Source organism: Myxocyprinus asiaticus, chromosome 15 (genome assembly GCF_019703515.2).
Source record: "Myxocyprinus asiaticus isolate MX2 ecotype Aquarium Trade chromosome 15, UBuf_Myxa_2, whole genome shotgun sequence".
Taxonomy (NCBI): Eukaryota; Metazoa; Chordata; class Actinopteri; order Cypriniformes; family Catostomidae; genus Myxocyprinus; species Myxocyprinus asiaticus.
In genome coordinates this window covers 18,214,156-18,234,086 of record NC_059358.1, presented here as the reverse complement: position 1 = coordinate 18,234,086, position 19,931 = coordinate 18,214,156, and the positions used below count along the sequence as shown (strand labels likewise).

The following is a 19,931-nucleotide window of genomic DNA, read 5'->3' as shown; positions in this document are numbered from 1 at the left end:
TTGCTTCCAAGGATGAGCCAGACTTGTGGAGGTCCACAATTTTTTTTCTGAGAAACAAATACAAATATGGACGCAGCGCAACTAATAGAACAGTGTGCAGGTGTCTCGAGACACCTATTTTTTAGCAATTTAAGTTCTTTTTAACTTGACATGTTTACATGGAAAACTATTAAAAAACAGCTTAGATGTACACAAAATAAGTTTGGTGTGAATGGCCCCTTAAACTTTCAAAACGCGTCTCGAAACACCTGCATTCTGTTCTGTTCATTGTGCTGTATCAAGCTAGCTTTTTGTTGTTGTCATTGTTGTTTTTTACCACAAGCAGAGGCACTTTAATGCATGGGCTTACATAGGCTGAAGCCCAGGGGCTCCCAACTCCGAGGGGTCCCATTTGCTGTGTCCGTCACCCTATTCATCTAAACATGTTCAGCGGGACATGCTGATATCCACAGTTTTTGTCTGACTAACCACTGTGCGTCGCCATGATGATTCTAATCGCCGCTGGACTGTTTATTGGTTCTGATCTCCATAAGAAGCAAGATAAATATGAGTTTAAAGACAGAGAACAACAACCATTTTAAGTGTTAGTTGGAGTAAAAATTAGCTCAGGCTCAACTTTTACTGTTGTTTTCTGTCATAATTACTTTAAGTAGTTTACTTAAAGTAGCCTCACGTTATGCAACCACTCGTTAAACTTTGACGACTAAGGCACTTTTAAAAAACGGTTATCGCACTGAAGTATAAGCACTATGGAGCCACATGCTTTTTTTTTGTGACAATTTTTACACAGTTAATTCACTAATCATCACATTATCCACTAAGAATATGTACTAATGCCAGTGAAAACACTGGAGAGTGGAGATGGTATGCAACAGCTAAAGCTGTCCATGTAGCACATGTTCATAGAATAACAGTCCGCCACCCCCCAAACCAACCCCCACTACCCACATCCCCCATTGGACGACTGTCAGGGGGGCCTGCTAGTAACGGTGAGCCCAAGGGCCCCACGGTGCCTTGGTGTACAGAATGGTCTGAATGGCCCCTTAATAAGCATCAAGTGGTCAAGCAAATAATTGTCCAGGAGGGGCTCTTATACTGTCAACACTGCTTGACCACTTGATGCATTCCAAACACATGGGGTGCAGTGTGTAAAACATGCCCCTTACTCTTCACTCTTTCATGTTTGTTAAAGGTGCACTCACTAATTTTTTATGCATGTCCTCTTGGATTTACACTGAAACCTAGAGGTGTGGATTCAGCATCATTCAAAAGCAAAAGTTTTCAGTTACTGATGCCATTAGAAATTCACTATACACAGTTAGCATGATTATTTTAATCCATGAGTGAAAGTGCCCCAAAACAGGGTGGTTGCTGAAATTAAGCGAGTAGTATTCGGCTGGTCATGCAGTCTCAACATGGCAGCCCCCATGAGGAGACCAGCTCTCAATGTAGATTTAGACGGCTTTTATAAGGTTACTGTTATGACTGGAGTCTTCATCTCATGTGAGTGGTCATGATTTTATACATATATTTCAAAATTACTATTCATTTCTTAAGGAGTACAACTTTTTAAAGAGGAAAAAATTACTGACTGCACCTTTAATTATAAAAATCTATGTTTAATGTTTGTTTAAATGTTACAATAAAAATTATATGTTACATGTTACTTATTACTGTAATCCACGAGTGAAAGTAGTAGTATTGTAGTATTGTAGTATAGTGTTGTAGGTAGTATTGAACTGGTCAAAAATTACTGACTGCACCTTTAATTATAATTATCTATGTTTACTGTTTGTGTAAATGTTACAATACCCTGCTGGAAAATCCAGCTTTAGCTGGTAGTTGTGTTTTGGAACATGGTAGCTGGTTCAGTCTGGTCTTTAGCTGGTCATGAGCTGGTCCAAGCTGGTCCTTAGCTGGTCGACCTGCTTCCATGTTCCAAAAACCAGCTTGACCACCTTGAGCTGGTATGACAAGCTGGTCTCCCAGCTTGGACCAGCTAGAAACCAGTTACCATGTTCCAAAAAACAGCTACCAGCTTAAGCTGGATTTTCCACTTGGGTAAATATGAAATGTAACATATTAATTTAGAAATGTCAATAAAACAAACACATACATGATACAAAATAATGTTATTTACACTTGCCTCACTTTAATGTAACAAGAAAATGTCATCTGAACAACTAAATAGTGTGTAAACCTCCTTTGCGCTTCATATTTGGCGCCCCATAGATACACACATGATGCAGCGCATGTGACCACAAGAGGCGGGGATTGAATAAGAATCTAGCGTCTTACAATAGCTCGGATACATCGGGCATAGTCATTACGAGTTACGCTAGCCTCTGGACAACCGTTTCTCCAAGGATTGTTGCTGATATGCTCCGTGGATCAGTCAAAGTTGATAAATGACCCGACGTCGGATGAAATCAGAACGACCGAGAGAGGAGGAGACTGGACGCAAAGGTAATATACACTGTGTTTGTTTTACTGGATATTTAGAGTATGTGTCGCATACACAAACATTTTAAACAGCTGGATGCAGAAGGGATACATTTGCAACAGCTGAATGTCATGAGGCTGGAGCTGGGCGGGTCTTTATGGAGGATTAGATTTATCGTTGTCCAAAAGTTCTTGGTTCTGCCCTGTTGCTAGGAGATCTTTGACAGCTGAGGTTTAAAAGTGGTTGTGGAGGGACTCGGCCCAGTGATGCCCGCGGGCCAAGGCCAATCACTCAATAAAATATTTACATCTGTATTTAGTGACAGCTTGTCTTATGTATATGAGCTTTGTGCGTGTGCAGTTTAGAACACAGAGAAAGAGATTAACAACCTAAATAACAAGGGGCAATATGGCAATCGCCTAAAAGCTACATAATTTTTTTTTTTATTATACCTTAAATTCTTAGTGTAGCCTAATGTAACATACAATTTGATTAAGCAAAGGCAGTGTACATTGGTTGTACAAGCTTAATTGTGACATTCAGTCACCCATGGTTTGATGGAAGCATGTCTGGGTCACATTTCACCTCCAAATCAAAAGGAAGAATAAGGGATTATATTTTGCAACAAAAGAATTAAAGGGATAGTTCACCCAAAAATGAAAATTCTGTCATCATTTACTCACCCTCATGCCATCCCAGATGTGTGACTTATTTTCTTCTGCTGAACACAAGCAAAGATTTTTAGAAGAATATTTCATCGCTGTAGATCCTCACAATGCAAATGAATGGGTACCAAAAGTTTTAAGCTCTAAAATGCACACAAAGATAGCATAAAAGTTATAGGTGTGAGAGAGAAACAGATCAATATTTAAGTCTTTTTTTTTTCTATAAATTCTCCTCCCTGCCCAGTAGGTGGCAATATGCACAAAGAATGCAAATTGCCAAAAACAAAAGAAGAATGTGAAAGTGGAGATTGATAGTAAAAAGGGACTTAAATATTGTTCTGTTTCTCACCTTCTGAAGAAATAGATTTAGAGATTCTTACTGGAGTCTTATGGATTACTTTCATGCTGCCTTTATATGCTTTTTTAAGGTTAAACATTTTGCTACCCATTAACTTGCATTGTGATGAGCTGAAATATTCTTCTAAAAATCTTTGCTTTTGTTCAGCAGAAGAAAGTCATACAAGTCTGGGATGGCATGAGGGTGAGAATGATTAGAGAATTTTTAATTGCAAGACTATTTTAGAAGCATTACATTTTTTTACTTTGTGACATTATATGACAATTAAGCACTCTTATATTTATTAACAGTTTTATTATTCCTAATGGTGATTGTCAGCACTGGTGTAATAGAGTAATGAAATTCTTCTTATCTGGACATGGTGGTTTTTTAAAATTATAATTATTAGTAAAATCATCATTAATTAAGTCAGTACAACAAATACATACTTTACAATTTAAATTATAAATATTTGACTTTGACTTGAATATACTGTATATTACTTATTACTAGAGTTATCAATCAATTAAAAAATGTAATCCAATTAACTACATGACATGCAGATCAAATTAATCGCAATTAAACACATACATCATTATTTGCTGAGAAAAGTCCCCAAATAAAGATCATTCATATAATACTTAATAATTAAAATATTTCTAAATATAATACGTAGGGCCTATAATAAATACTGTGTATAATATGTATTGAAATTTAGTTTGAAATAAGTTTTATTGTAGCAGATGAATAAAGCATTGATTAGACAATACAAAAAGTGGCTTTTATATATATATATATATATATATATATATATATATATAATTTATTTATTTATTCTCTTATCATTTAAAAAGCCAGTGTGCTAGATGAATAAAGCATTGATTAGACAATACAAAAAGTGGCTTATGATTTCAATATACAGTGGGGGAAATAAGTATTGAACGCGTCAACATTTTGTTCAGTAAATATATTTTTAATGAGGCTATTCACATAAAATTTTCACCAGACATTAGTATTAACTCACGAAATCCACAAATGTAAAGAATTCACAACATTAAAGTCCATAAATAAAGTTATGTGTATGTATCCATAAAGAGGAATGACACAGGAAAAAAAGTATTGAACACGCTAACTGAAATTTATTTAATACTTGGTGGAGAAGCCCTTGTTTGTAATGACAGCTTCAAGACGCTTCCTGTATGAAGAAATTAATTGGCCACAGTATTCAGGTGTGATTTTGGGCCATTCTTCTAAACATATTGTCTTTAAATCTTGAAGATTCTGGGGGGCCCTCTTGTGAACCTTGATCTTTAGCTCTTTCCACAAATGTTTAATTGGATTCAAATCAGGTGATTGACTGGGCCATTCTAACACCTTGAGTTTTTTTCTCTAAAACCAATTGAGAGTTTCCTTTGCTGTATGCTTTGGATTGTTGTCCTGCTGGAAGGTCCACCCACATCTCATCTTCATCATCCTGGTGGATGGCAACAGATTCTTCTCAAGAATCTCCCAGTAAAGGGCTCCATTCATCGTTCCTTCAATTATATGAAGTCTGCCAGTACCATGCGATGAAAAACAGCCCCACACCATGATGCTTCCACCTCCAAACTTCACTGTTGGTATAGTGTTTTTAGGGTGATGTGCAGTGCCATTTCTTCTCCAAACATGGTGTGTAGTATGACTTCAATTTTGCTCTCGTCTGACCAGACTACACTCTTCCAGTATTTCATAGGCTTGTCCAAATGAGTTGTAGCAAACTTCAAACGAGCTTCGACATGCCTTTTCTTTAGTAATGGAGTAATGTAGTCTTGCATTGCCTATTGTTTTCTCTGTGACAATGGTACCTGCTGCCTCCAAGTGTTTCTGGAGCTATTTCCGAGTGGTCCTTGGCTCTTGGGCTACTCTTCTGACTCCCTGGTCAGAAATCTTGCGAGGAGCTCCTGTGCGTGGCCGGTTGATGACGGAGTGGTGTTGCTTCCACTTGCGGTTAATGGCCCCAATGGTGCTTACTGGAAGATTCAGAAGTTTTGAAATACGTCTGTATCCAATTCCATCAATATGTTTCGCAACAATAAGATTGCGAAGGTCTTGGGAGAGCTCTTTGCTTTTACCCATCATGAGATGTTTCTTGTGTGACACCTTGGTAACGAAAAGCCTTTTTATAGACCATCAATTTACTAACCCAGCTGATATTAATTTGCACAGAAGGAGGTATAATTACTTTCTAACTACTTATGGATTTCAGCTGGTTCCTTGTCTTACCTTGCCTTGGAGAACTGCTTTTTCTTAGCGTCTTCAATACTTATTTCTTGTGTAATTCCACTTTATGGATACATACACATAACTTTATTTATGGACTTTAATGTTGTGAATTCTTTACATTTGTGCATTTCGTGAGTTAATACTGATGTCTGGTGAAAATTTCATGTGAATAGTCTCATGAAAAAGATATTTACTGAAAAAAATGTTGACGCATTCAATACTTATTTCCCCCACTGTATATATATATATATATATATATATATATATATTCTCATATCATTTAAAAAGCCAGTGTGTTCCAGCTGTGGTCGCATAAGCGGTGGGCTATGGCCTGTCTCTGGTTGGGATGTTGGGCCCCTCGCTCTGCGTGGTGGGCCTCTGCGGCGAATTACTCCCGAGTTGTCGGGGTGGTGGAACCCTGCTTTAAATCTCTTATCTATTTTCAATTAATGACCTAAATCTGGCCTCCACACGGATATATATATATATATATATTATACAGACAGGTTTGTGAGGATTACTTTTGAAATGTATTCTACTACAGATTACAGAATACACGCTGTAAAATGTAATTTGGAACGTATTCCATTAGATTACTCAAGGTCAGTAACATTCTAAATACTTTGGATTACTTCTTCAGCACTGGTAGATTTTTTTCACTTGTTTTGACTATAAAAACTCTGCCAGTACAGTAAGACAAAATACACATTCTCTGAAAAACCTAAATATCTTATGCAGTGTTGTTTCTAAAACAAGATCAATCAAATTGACCTTGTTTTAAGGATTTTTAGATATTTTTACAGGAAAGCAATACAAAAATTAATATCAAGAATAAAATTTTTGCCCTAATATCAAAGGTCTTACTAGAAAAAAAGAAATTATGATCCAATGTGAATTTTCTTGATAAAAAAATATGATTGTGCCTGGTAACATGTAACATGGCAAGAAATAGCATTTTAGCTTAGTGTAAAGCTGATAATTTACACAAGGTTTATTTCTATTTCTTCTGCTCCAAACTTCAGACGTACTTCTCTGTCTGCTCGTTTGAATGTAACGTCAATGTGTGCATTTCTCACAATACGCGTTCTTGCTTTCCGTCTGCTCTATTTTTAATTGCCAATCTGTGCACATGTGCGTACCTCAGACGGATATGTTTGGAGTGTCTCATTATTCAGTGTCATATATGCCACATTTTTAGGATGCTGTGTCAAGTTAAAAGTAGTGGAAACTTTGAAAATCGCATCTCAAGATTCATGCATTCTGTTGTGCTTCCTTCTAAGTGAGCGGTTCTCATTCTGTGGCTGTGCTGCTTGTGAGGTTTGTTGAGGCAAACTTCAAGCTTGAATTGCTTGTATAGGAAATTTCGTACTTTTATTATGGAATTTACGTACGCTTCAGGAGGCATGATTATTTGCGTTATTTTTTTAACACTTTATTTTTCATATAGCCTAATAAATTGCACTTAATTATCATGTTAAATCGACGGCCCTACATATTACTAATTATACAGTAATAAGAACTGGGGGAAGAAATGTGCGTAATTGTTAAGAAACATTTTTTGGTCTTGACAGTTAGACTAGAAAGCTTACAGTATGTAGGATAGAAGTTTCCTATAGGATATGCAGGATCCTCGAAGTATTTTTTTCTCTCTGTTCTGAGCAGGTGAATCATTTTGCTCTTTAGAAGCTACTCATCTCAGTGGCTTCATGGAGATATTAAGATATGCAGGCTGTCAGAGGCTACACAGATTTGCAGTCTGTGTCCGTATTCACTCTCACTCTTTGTTTTTCCTGTTCTCTCACTGTAGAGTGCTGCACAGGCTCAGTCGGACCGCTCTGGTGTTTTGTAGTTACAGTAGGAAGCATCCCTACCTCCTCCTCTCTCTTCCGGGAGCATGCCCTCTAAGTCTGCTCCCAGGTAGAGTCTGCACACCTCAGTCTACTTTGAGAGGTGACCATGTCCTCAGCTTTTCGGTGAGTTTTGATTGGAGGAGATGTGACATGGTCAGTGTTAGTCAAAGTGACTTTGCTCTGCTCACTCTCCCAAGAGGCTCTGCTGCTACAATTTGTGTGTTTAACTACAGACAGGGATAATTAATGCTAAATCTGAAAGGGTAAATCTCATGAAACCTGTAATGTTTGGGTCATTCAGTATTTCACCCCCAAATCAAAAGAAAGAAATAATAAATGATACTTTCCTCAAATAGAATGCAGCCTATTTTAAGAATATCTATTCAGTAAGTGAGCTGTCATTAATTCTCTGCTTCCATGGCCCTTAAACAGCTTTATCAGAACAATGCTTTCAGGTGAATCTCAAGAAAACATGTCCAGATTACATTTTACCCAGAAAACATTTATTATTATTATTATAATATTGTGCATAAAGTATATGAACCCATTTTCAGACCATTAGGGATTTTTTGCATTATATTCATCACAATTAAAATAGGGCTGTTGATTTAACGCGTTAACTTAGTGCAATTAATTATAAACAAATAATGCATTAAAAAAATATACACAATTACTCATGCCCTCTGACCCCTATATAAATACTGAGATCAAAGTATGTATTTTCCTACCATCGGAAAATTTTAAGCTTGAAATACATATAACTTTGTGTTTTAATGAGCCGTATCAGCAAGGGGCAGTCAGGGCGCCTCAGCTAATCTCACAAGCAGCGAGAACAGGACAGATCGACAAACTCAATTGCAAAATAGATTGCCGTAGACAGTAGGCTATATGCAATTAACTGCCACTAATTCAATTAATTAAATCACTATGTCATGTATTTAATGTGATTAAAACTTTTTATCCATTGACAGCCCTAAATTAAACACATTTGCACCCAAAGTCTTATTACTGTAATTTGTCTGAACTTTTTACTCCTTTTTTAATTGTCATTATTCTCAAAGGTGATTCTTATTAGATTCTCATTACCATAACAAAGTACTTTTTCATTGTATTACAGTAGAAATTACTGTAATACAATGATTTGTTTATTTAAATCAGCAAAAATTAAAGACAGACAACAAATACTACCTTAATGTGTAAGTACTACACCAAGGTTCTTATTTGCATTACAGTAATGAGAATGACATTTTGTGCATTACAGTAATGAGAATTTGGAAATTAAGGAGAAATCTGCTTAATAGTCATGAAAATAATTTCAAAATCCAAGAATTTTTTTTGCAATTGAGTTTGTTGATCTGTCCTGTTCTCGCTGCTTGTGAGATTAGTTGAGGCACCCTGACTGCCCCTTGCTGATGCGGCTCATTAAAATACAAAGTTATATGTACTTCAAGCTTAAAATGTTCCGATGGTAGGAAAATACATACTTTGATCTCAGTATTTATATAGGGGTCAGAGGGCATGAGTAATTGTGTATATTTTTTAATGTGTTATTTGTTTATAGTTAATTGCACTAAGTTAATGCATTAAATCAACAGCCCTACTATAATTGTGATGAATATAATGCAAAAAATCCCTAATGGTCTGAAAATGGGTTCATATTCTTTATGCACAATAATAATAATAATAATAATAATAATAATAAATGTTTTCTGGGTGAAATGTAATCTGGACATGTTTTCTTGAGATTCACCTGAAAGCATTGTTCTGATAAAGTTTTTAAGGGCCATGGAAGCAGAGAATTAATGACAGCTCACTTACTGAATAGATGTATTGATAGACCTAATGGACAACAGGCAGACAAACACATACACACATGTACAGTCCATTCTTTCTGGGCACAGACTTCCATGATGAGATGATCACAATGTCCAAGCATAAGCTTGTCCCTCTGTGTTGTTCTTGTGTCTCAGCTCTCAGGACATGCTGACAGGACAGAGGCTGTGTCAATCCAAATCCCACCAGGACTCTGTCCTCTCTGCCCTTAATCAGCAGCGCAAAGATGGACTGCTCTGCGATGTCACCCTGGTCGCCGGGGAACAGAAGTTTCATGCTCATAAGGCGGTCTTGGCAGCCTGCAGTGATTACTTCCGGGTAAGACTTTACAGTGTGGAGGTTTAGCTTTTCTATGTGCTTTTCTAATGCCACTAGGTTCTCTTTACCTAGTAGGCTGGTATACTTGACTTCTCCATGGGTTTGTTAAAGGAATAGTTCCTCCAAAAAAGAAAATTCTGTTATCATTATATCGCTGTTTATTGTTTCCACCGGGTACCTAAAATGCTGCCACACAAACTATTTAAAAGTAGCGTGGGCATCTACTATGCTAATTTCACCCTCACACTCTGTCATGCTGATATCGTGAGACAGCTTTTCACCTCAACGAGAAATATCGTCACGTTTTAATATCGCGAGATCTCATGGCACGAGATCTCATCACACCCCTAGTAAGCATTCTCCATTTGTGCTCCACAAACGTAAGAAATGTTTGCAGGTTTGGAAAAACATGGGGGTGAATAACTGATGAGAGAATTTTCATTTTTGTGTGCACTATTACCGAATATGTACAGTTCACACAGGAGACAGGAGAGCAGCAGACGGGAAATGAAAAGTCAGCAATGGCCTGGAAACCATATCAGTAAGATTTGGTTTGTCCAGAAGATTACAAAGAAGAAATATATCTAGCCCTGCAACAGAGGAAAAGATTATGTGCACAGTCCAAAGAAGAGAATGAAAATGGGGCACGTATATTTATTTCTGTCTCCTGGGAAGCTCCTAACCTGTGGTGGGCTGGAATGATAAGATTTTATCCCTCTGTTTTATTTCTGTTGAGGACGCCTCCTCCCTCTGTTATCAAATGGCTGGCTAAGGCTAGTTGTAGCTTATGTAAAACATGGACTTATCCTAAGCTTCCGTCAATATAGTCTCTATATGTAAACAGATCAAAGCAAGCTGCTGGCTCTGTTTGACAGCTACCCTCTGTGTTTGCCTGCAAGGTTTGAATGATTCCTGATTTCCATTATGGCAAAACGAGTAGATGTAAACATACAGGCATGTGTACGTGCGTGTGTGTGTCTATATGTTGAATTCCAAATGACTCATTAATTTTATGTGAGAATGAATATGAAAATACTGTGTGAGCATTGCTTGGACTAAGAAGTTGGGATTTAGGTTAGTAATTATTACACTTTTGCTCATACTGTATATATTTTTGTTGTTACTTTTTATGTCACAATTGTGCTATCGACATGTATAGTATTTCCTCAAATCGTGCGATGAATTGTTGATGAGATGTGTGCTATTACTTGTGATCAGATGTAAAATTTTTGCCTGGCGTACAATACAATGGTGAGAAAATCTCATAGATCTTCATTGAAAGTGAGACCTAAGCCATAGGGACCAGAATTAGAGGTCGACCGATAGTGGATTTTACTGATACCGATAACTAAGATTGGCAGTACCTGCCGAAAACCGATTAATCAACTGATAGTTTTTAAAATTGATACTGAATGAAAAAATAACACTCAAAGTAAAATAGTGCTGAACTTTATTACAAAAATAAACAGTACTGACTGAACCAAGAAAATGTATTGTACTTTTTTAAATGAAATAAATATATCAATATGAATATATATGAACTAATATTCGGATTTTAAAGTCAGCTGATTTTTAAATTGATGTTGTTTCCTTGGTCCACAAGAGGGCACAATAAATACATAAACCATTCTGCATCATTATATTATTGCATAGAACATTCCTATCCTGTCTGTTAAAAAAAGAGCATTTCATTTTCAACTAATGTGCATAAAATAAATAAATAAAAAGTTTTAGTCGGTCCATATTCTCAAATGTTAAGTCAAAATTAAAATGAGGGGGGGAAATGCTTTAAAAGGCTGTGTCTCGTTTGGAAGGATGCGTCCTCCGGAGGTCGCATTTGTCAGCCTTCGAATGCGACCTTCTTTCATGGGAATTCGGAGGATGCATAAGATGTATCCTTCGTGGGCACTCACAACCCACAATTCTTTGCTTCAATGGAAATGTTTAAAAGAAAATATGCCAATTTGCCTGTAAATATGATGTTCAAACACAAGGAATGTTAATTCCCAAGTTGAAGTACCTCAGTAGATGGGTGCAGAGTATATAATATGTATAATTATATTAATATATAATTAAAATAAAGTATTAGATTAAAAGTACAACTGTAAAATCTATTTTCTTTTCTCTTTACATCATTAGAACTCTCCTAAAATGTACCTCATACATTCCCTTCCAGAGGGACTTTGTTCTCTTCTCACTCAAAGCGCTCCCGCTTGTTAAAGAGTGGCGTGCTGTCATAGCAACCATGTTACGTTCAGTTTCCGTTTGTCCTATGAAGGCCGTCTCGTTTAAACAAGGCTTGTTTAAAGGAGGACACTCGGTATACTGCAGCCTTCAAAGGATGAGTCCTACCTAGCATGCAGCCTTCCAAACGAGACACAGCCATAGACAGTTCACATGGTGTTACACTTGCACTGTTTCCTACTAGTCCAGACTCTACGTTCATAATAACAGCAAAATACCACATTGTTTTTTATTCAGTTGTATGTAGAGTAGCAGTATTCACAGATAGCAGTGGTATTCGGCTGAACTCGGTGGTGAAGCGGCTCAGACTGTGAGACGGTACACAATAGACTGGAACCGAAGGCGAGAATCTCAAGACATATTTCCAAGTTGAACATCTTTCCTGACAAAGCATTTAAACAACTCATTGCTTAATCTGAGAAACACTTATAAGAGAGCAGGGGTGTAAAGTAACGAATTACAAATACTCATGTTACTGTAAGTATTTTTTCCTAGGGAATTGTATTGTTTTAAGTAGTTTAAAAATGGTATACTTTTACTTGAGTACATTTTAAGTGCTGTAACTGTGCTTTTACTGCGCTATTTTCCCACTGTCTGTGTTCGCTACTTCCCTGTCCTGATTTTATTTTTATCTATCAACATTATTGGCTAGGGCGAGTCTTGTGACCCCCATCAAATCACACGTAAAAAATCTGAATGGCAGCTGTAGATCTGGTGCCAACTGTTATGGATGTGGAGAACGCCTCAAGCGCAATTCAACACCTGAACACCACGGCCGCACCTGAAAGGGCTTTTCGCAGTAAAAAAGGCAAATTGCTTGACTGTGTCATGTGAGTTTAACTTGCTCAAGCCAGATATCAGCATTAATTCTGCCTCTAATTTGAAGAAACATATCGAGGTAAATTTAATATTTCTGCTTACTAGATTCTGTGTCTATAACGTATCCTGTAATTTAACTATCTATCACTGAGATTATTGGGCTGCTGTGAGAGATTAATGCAATGTTATCAATAACATTGATAACGATCTTGATGTTTATCGGAAAAAATAGAGATGTCCTCGATCAAACTTTTGAGTAATTTTCTATATTTAGCCTATGTTATACATCTAGAACAGGGGTGTTCATTACATCGATCGTGATAGCAAGAGCACCACTGGTTGGTTGATCTAGATGAAATATAAAAGATTTACTTTTTATTTCCTGATGTCTTTAGCTGCGTGCTGTTTGAGCGCTAATGCGGGCATGCGCCTAAATGGTCAAATACATTTATAATTCCGCCAGTGCTCGTCTTGGTGAGGCATTAGTGTAAATGCAGTCGGTTATGTGTAAAGTGAAAGTAAACAGTGGGACAAAAAGCGTATTTGCATCAAAATGTCGGACTTGAAGTGTAACCGAATTGAGCACTGACTAGTATGTCATATAAAGCTATTAATCAAACAACAAAAACAAGGAAACGAGAAAACTACTCACTACTTTTGGCTGAATAACTTGAGTAGCTTTAAAAGTATTAATGTAATAGAATAAAACAGTGACATTTTTAATAATAATATTTTTTAATAATATTGTTCGTTTTTTTTAATAATATCGACCCCAGATGTAGAGAGTGTGTTAATTGGTATAATAAATTACCAGGAAAGTAGAGATGATAAAATAATTTATAATTATGTTAGCCTTTATAAAGAGAAAAGTATCAACCCTTGTAGAGCAATACTTAAGGCAGAATATTCCACCAGTCACAAACTTCAGAAAATTGTGCATGAGCATGAGAACTATTGCTGTGCTTAAAAGATACAAGAACTAAATCAATATTGAACATTGTATCTCAAAAGGAGTACAATGTGGCCCCCATGTGCTACTTAAAGAAATAATTCACACAAAAATGAAAATTCTCTCATGATTTACTCACCCTCATGCCACCCCAGATGTGTATGACTTTCTTTCTTCAGAAGAACACAAATTAAGATTTTTAGAAGAATATTTCAGCTCTGTAGGTCCATTCAATGTAAGTGAATGGGTGCCAAAATTTTGATGCTCCAAAAGACACATAAAAGCAGCATAAAAGTAATACATACAACTCCAGTGGTTTAATCCATGACTTCAGAATCGATATGACAGGTGTTGGTAGAAACAGATCAGTATTTAAGTCTATTTTTGCTAGAAATTCTTCTCTCTGCCCGGTAGGTGGCGATATGCATGAAGAATGTGAATCACCAAAAACAAAAAGAAGAAGAATGTAAAAGTGAAAGTGGAGATTGACTGAGCAGGGAGGAGAATTAATAGTAAAAAATGAATTAAATATTGATCTGTTTCTCACCACATCTATCATACATGGAGTCATATGGCTTAGACTACTTTTATGCTGATTTATGTGATTTGTGGAGCTTCAATATTTTAGCACCGATTCACTTGCATTGTACTGACCTAACAGAGCTGAGATATTCTTCTAAAAACCTTAATTTGTGTTCTGCAGAAGAAAGAAAGTCATACACATCCAGGATGGCATGAGGTTGAGTAAATGATGAGAGAATTTTCATTTTTGGGTGAATTATTCCTTCTTAAGCGTGACGTAGACCCTGTACCAAACAACTTTTCCCATGCCTGCTCTACCTCCTCTATTGTGCAGGACATCACGTGCCAAGTGATCCTGCTTATTTAGCATTTTTTTTTTGCATTCCTTGCATTGTTTTGAACATGTTTTATGCACAACAATAACGCTCTGTCGGCATTAAGGGAAATTTAGACCCTACACATAAACTTTCTCACGTCACTAGCTTTAAATATGCAACTTAGCTGGCTAACTAATGCATAAACATGACCAGCTGGATGTAAACTAATGCAAATAGATGATAATAGATGGTAACAATCGTGACATTTTAAAATTTGGGTAGGACTTGCGTGTATTTTTGTCACATTGTTCTAACCGCTTGAGGTTAGCTTTAATGTTAGCATCCTCTCAGCCTTGTAAGCAAACATACTACTGTTCTCTTCTAATGCAGCATCTAGTCAACAAATTAATTACTTTATAATGATGTGACAACGTGTACTGTATGTTTTAAATCTGCATCTGAAGTGTTCCGCTCCATGCAGAGTGTAGTCTCACATGCCAAAACAAACACCACAAGGCATCAGTGAAGTGATAGTTTTTATTTCATCTCTAGAGGCCACTCTCATACTGTAGAACAACAGCGGACCCTTCCCAGCCGCTCCAGCACCGGACGCAATGGGGAAAACTATCGGTGTGGATTTTTGCTGATAACAGTTCCAGAAATCTGTCATCGGTGCCAATTAATCGGCAAAACCGATATATCGGTCGACTTCTAACCAGAATATCATATAGACTTGGGGGTGGGATCTTTTGACTTGGACCAGTAAGTAACCACGTAGCAACCACTTAGAACACCCTAGCAACTGGATAATAACACCCTGGCAACCACCCAGAACACCCTATTGTTGTGGTGTTGAGTTTTGCACAGGATAAAACACCACTTGTATTTTTTATAAAAATCTTAAAATCTTGTTATTTATTACATTTTGAGACGCGAGCAAATGTTGTTCACATTTTAACAGGAAAGGACAGGATTTTTTTCCCGTCTGAGCTTTAACACCTGATTGCAACTAATGAATGAATGCAAATGATGTAATCTCACTTGCCAATGGCACTGCGTAAACATGGTAATAATGACTTTTTATCCAGGGGAGCTTGTTCTGCAAAGCTTATTGTGTTGTAAACACAAATGCAGTCACAAGTACAAACAGCGTAGGGTTTTAGGACATTGTTGTGTTATACGGTCAATATGAGTGGCATTAAAGGGACAGTTCACCCAAAAAATATAAAAAGTTGTTCACCCAATTTTACTCGCACTCAATGTTGTTCCAAACCTGTATGATTTACTTTCTTCAGTTAAAAAATAAAAGGAGGTGTTAAGCAGAATGCTAGCCTCATTCACCATTCATTTCCACTGCATCCTTTTTACCATTCAATGAAAGTGATTAGTGACTAAGGCTTACAGTTCCACGGAAGAAAGAAAGTCAACAGTTTCGAATAACATCAGGGTAAGAATTCTACATTTAGGATTAACTATCCCTTTAATATTACCCAAATTAATTTCATTTAGCAGTGTGTTGTAAATGAATTAGTGCACAAAGCCAACCTTGCTTTTCCAAGGTCAGAAGCCATCCAGCCATTGATGTGACTCAGGACTGGTCATCCTTTTTACCCACAATGCCCTGCTAAAAGCCCTTTAGTATTGCTTATGGCCAGTGGTGACCCAATAAGGAGTTCTCTAAGTAGCCATCAACAAACCAACAACTCTAAGCTCTAATGAGGCTCTTAGCCCTTTCCAAAGTATGAATGTGAACCGAGGTCAACCCATTAAAAATGTGCCACTCTTAAAATAGACACAGACAGTAGACTTGCACCATCCACTTCAAATGTTTTTCAGAGTGAGGTGATATGCAACAGACAAAAGATGATAGACACTTGCCATCTATTTTTAGCACACAGAGACTTAAAAATGACATGGGATTCAGACTGGGGCATTTGCATGAGTAGCTTATAGACATTTTTGCTTTAACAGCTATTTACAAACTGCTATAGAAATCTAGTTCTTTTGTGCGTTCCAGTGATGAGAGAATATGTGTTTATGTATCTTCAGGCCATGTTCAGTCTTTGTATGGTGGAGAGTGAGGCAGATGAGGTAACTCTCCAGGGTGTGACTAGCGTGGGACTGAAGCACGCACTGGACTTTGCCTACACGGGCCAGGTAAATTCAATAAAGCCCACACAGCTTGACTAAACCTTCAAAAAACAAGCAAAATCAGCTCTGCCCCTAGTCTATCAAAATAGGTGTCAAAGTTCTGGAAGGACCCCACCATTAATCCACACTCCAAACAAGAGCAGACAAGTGAAATGCTTATGAGTAATACAATTTTACCTTGGAGATTAACAAAGAAAAATTTATCTAGGCCAGCAGTGATCTACCCACAGTAAGTAATTAGCATAATACATGCCCAATCCATATATATATATATATATATATATATATATATATATATATATATATATATATATCATATAAATATATATATATAAATTCAGGACACTGTATTTTAAAGATAATTTTGTAAAAATCCAAATAACTTACAGATCTTTATTGTAAAGGGTTTAAACAATGTTTTCCATGCTTGTTCAATGAACCATAAACAATTAATGAACATGCACCTGTGGAATGGTCATTATGACACTAACAGCTTACAAACTGTAAGCAATTAAGGTCACAGTTATTAAAACTTAGGACACTAAAGAGACCTTTCTACTGACTCTGAAAAACGCCAAAAGAAAGACGCCCAGGGTCCCTGTTCATCTACATGAACATGCCTTAGGCATGTTGCATGGAGGCATGAGGACTGCAGATGTGGCCAGGGCAATAAATGCAATGTCCGTACTATCAGACGCCTAAGACAGCGCTACAGGGAGACAGGAAGGACAGCTGATTCTCCTCGCAGTGGCAGACCACGTGTAACATCACCTGCACAGGATCGGTACATCTGAATATCACACCTGTGGGACAGGTACAGGATGGCAACAACAACTGCCCAAGTTACACCAGGAAAGCACAATCCTTCCATCAGTGCTCGCAATAGTCTGAGAGAGGCTGGACTGAGGGCTTGTAGGCCTGTTGTAAGGCAGGTCCTTACCAGACATCACCGGCAACAACGTTGCCTATGGGCACAAACCCACCTTCACTGGACCAGACAGGACTGGCAAAAAGTGCTCTTCAATGACGAGTCGTGGTTTTGTCTCACCAGGGGTGATGGTCGGACTCGCGTTTATCGTCGAAGGAATGAGCGTTACACCGAGGCCTGTACTCTGGAGCAGGATCAATTTGGAGGTGGAGGGTCCGTCATGGTCTGGGGCATCATTGGACTGAGCTTGTTATCATTGCAGGCAATCTCAACACTGTGCGTTACAGGGAAGACATCCTCCTCCCTCATGTGGTACCCTTCCTGCAGGCTCATCCTGACATGACCCTCCAGCATGACAATGCCACCAGCCATACTGCTCATTCTGTGCATGATTTCCTGCAAGACAGGAATGTCAGTGTTCTGCCATGGCCAGCGAAGAGCCTGGATCTCAATCCCATTGAGCACGTCTGGGACCTGTTGGATCGGAGGGTGAGGGCTAGGGCCATTCCCCCCAGAAATGTCCGGGAACTTGCAAGTGCCTTGGTGGAAGTGTGGGGTAACATCTCACAGCAAGAACTGGCAAATCTGGTGCAGTCCATGAGGAGGAGATGAACTGCAGTACTTAATGCAGCTGGTGGCCACACCAGATACTGACTGTTACTTTTGATTTTGACCCCCCCTTTGTTCAGGGACACATTATTCCATTTCTGTTAGTCACATGTCTGTGAAACTTGTTCAGTTTATGTCTTAGTTGTTGAATCTTTTTTATGTTCACACAAATATTTACACATGTTAATTTTGCTGAAAATAAAAGCAGTTGGAAGTGAGAGGATGTTTCTTTTTTTTGCTAAGTTTATATATACACTATATTGCCAAAAGTATTCGCTCACCCATCCAAATAATTGAATTCAGGTGTTCCAATCACTTCCATGGCCACAGGCGTATAAAATGAAGCACCTAGGCATGCAGACTGCTTCTACAAACATTTGTGAAAGAATGGGCCGCTCTCAGGAGCTCAGTGAATTCCAGCGTGGTACTGTGATAGGATGCCACCTGTGCAACAAGTCCAGTCGTGAAATTTCCTCGCTACTAAATATTCCACAGTCAACTGTCAGTGGTATTATAACAAAGTGGAAGCGATTGGGAATGACAGCAACTCAGCCACGAAGTGGTAGGCCACGTAAAATGACAGCGGATGCTGAGGCGCATAGTGCGCAGAGGTCGCCAACTTTCTGCAGTGTCAATCGCTACAGACCTCCAAAGTTCATGTGGCCTTCAGATTAGCTCAAGAACAGTGCGTAGAGAGCTTCATGGAATGGGTTTCCATGGCCGAGCAGCTACATCACCAAGTGCAATGCAAAGTGTCGGATGCAGTGGTGTAAAGCACGCCGCCACTGGACTCCAGAGCAGTGGAGACGCGTTCTCTGGAGTGACGAATCACGCTTCTCCATCTGGCAATCTGATGGACGAGTCTGGGTGTGGCGGTTGCCAGGAGAACGGTACTTGTCTGACTGCATTGTGCCAACTGTGAAGTTTGGTGGAGGGGGGATTATGGTGTGGGGTTGTTTTTCAGGAGCTGGGCTTGGCCCCTTAGTTCCAGTGAAAGGAACTCTGAATGCTTCAGCATACCAAGAGATTTTGGACAATTCCATGCTCCCAACTTTGTGGGAACAGTTTGGGGATGGCCCCTTCCTGTTCCAACATGACTGCGCACCAGTGCACAAAGCAAGATCCATAAAGACATGGATGAGCGAGTTTGGTGTGGAAGAACTTGACTGGCCTGCACAGAGTCCTGACCTCAACCCGATAGAGCACCTTTGGGATGAATTAGAGTGAAGACTGCGAGCCAGGCCTTCTCGTCCAACATCAGTGTCTGACCTCACAAATGCGCTTCTGGAAGAATGGTCAAAAATTCCCATAAACACACTCCTAAACCTTGTGGAAAGCCTTCCCAGAAGAGTTGAAGCTGTTATAGCTGCAAAGGGTGGGCCGACGTCATATTAAACCCTATGGATTAAGAATGGGATGTCACTTAAGTTCATATGCGTCTAAAGGCAGATGAGCGAATACTTTTGGCAATATAGTGTATATATACACTACCGGTCAAAAGTTTTGAAACACTCATTCTTTATTATAATTTTTTTCACATTTTAGAATAATAGTAAAGTCATCAAAACTATGGAATAACATAAATGGAACTATGGGAATTATGTTGTGACTAAACAGGATCCAAAATAAATCAAAACTGTGTTATATTTTAGCATCTTTAAAGTAGTCACCCTTTGCCTAGAAT

At 38.2% G+C, this 19,931-nt stretch overlaps 1 pseudogene; it reads left to right on the top strand.

Moving 5' to 3' along the window:
- The first annotated feature begins 2,311 nt into the window (after window positions 1-2,311).
- The window catches only part of LOC127453310 (kelch-like protein 32), a 31,362-nt pseudogene continuing 13,742 nt past the window's right edge, over window positions 2,312-19,931 (top strand).